The sequence below is a fragment of the Talpa occidentalis genome, unplaced genomic scaffold (assembly GCF_014898055.3).
Source record: "Talpa occidentalis isolate TD23 unplaced genomic scaffold, MPIMG_talOcc4v2.1 talOcc4.6, whole genome shotgun sequence".
Classification (NCBI taxonomy): Eukaryota; Metazoa; Chordata; class Mammalia; order Eulipotyphla; family Talpidae; genus Talpa; species Talpa occidentalis.
Genome location: NW_023604972.1, coordinates 101,833,105 through 101,834,225, shown reverse-complemented (window position 1 = coordinate 101,834,225; position 1,121 = coordinate 101,833,105).

The following is a 1,121-nucleotide window of genomic DNA, read 5'->3' as shown; positions in this document are numbered from 1 at the left end:
TCAGTCTCTTCCATATCGAGAATCTTAAATCACTCAGAAATCACCTGGTCAGCATTAGAAATGTCTACTAGAAGATGACCTTGTTACAACCAATTCTATTTTTGCTAGTATAACTCCCTTGTCTCCACTCCTTTCTGTCTGTAAAATTCTGTCATTGTATATAACTGTGGTGTTCACTTCTATCCGCTAGATGAAATGCCATTGATTCAAAAATCATTGAGTAAAATCAACAAGATTTTAAAAATTTACTCAGTTGAATTCTATTTCTTAATATGTTATCTGCAAGTGAATCCAAGGTGATTACTTAGCAATGTAATGGTTCACTCAAATCATTTTTAACTTTGATAATGCTAAGTAACACTTCCAACAGGTTGCATCCATTTACACTCTTATTATAATAAATTTTTATTCTGGAGCAAATCAGAAAGCCTAGATATAATGGCAGTTACAGACATTCCTAGAGACTAGATACAGACTTTTAATAAAAACTTTCATAAATGAGAACTCAAAAAACTGAAAATTCTTTGGGCTTTATCGAGCACTGGGGACATTCTTTTTCTCAAAGACAAAGTACTTGCTCCTACTGGCCAGCTTTTTGGAACGTTGCCAAAATTCATGGCTAACTGCTTCTTTTGTACATTCTAATAAGAAATTATAATTCAATTATTGTATTTTTTAAAATGTCCAATAACTGCAAGTGTGTTAAATATAAGTAACAGTTCAAGAGCATGCAGATCTCATTGACAAAGTATTTATATAAAGACAGGTAGCAGTCTCATAGAAATACTTGAAATTCTATCACTGAGTCTCTCACAGGGATTCCACTGTCTGTTGACATTAACATAAGAAAAGTAACCTATATGCAGAAAGAAGGTTGTATTCACATTAACATTCATGAAGGCTGAGCAGCTGAAGCCCTACACATCAAGTAGGGAATATATCTTTTGTCTACTGATGAGAAAATGTCTCAGTGATAAATGGTTACAGACAGGGGTGTCACAAGGGCAACAGCACACAAAACAGATCCGACAAATTAAAAACTTTTTTTTTTTTAAGTCTTCTCTTGCAGTTTTTTTTCTTCTTGGTAGTATTGTGGAGAGCATGCCTATCAAAAAGAAAAA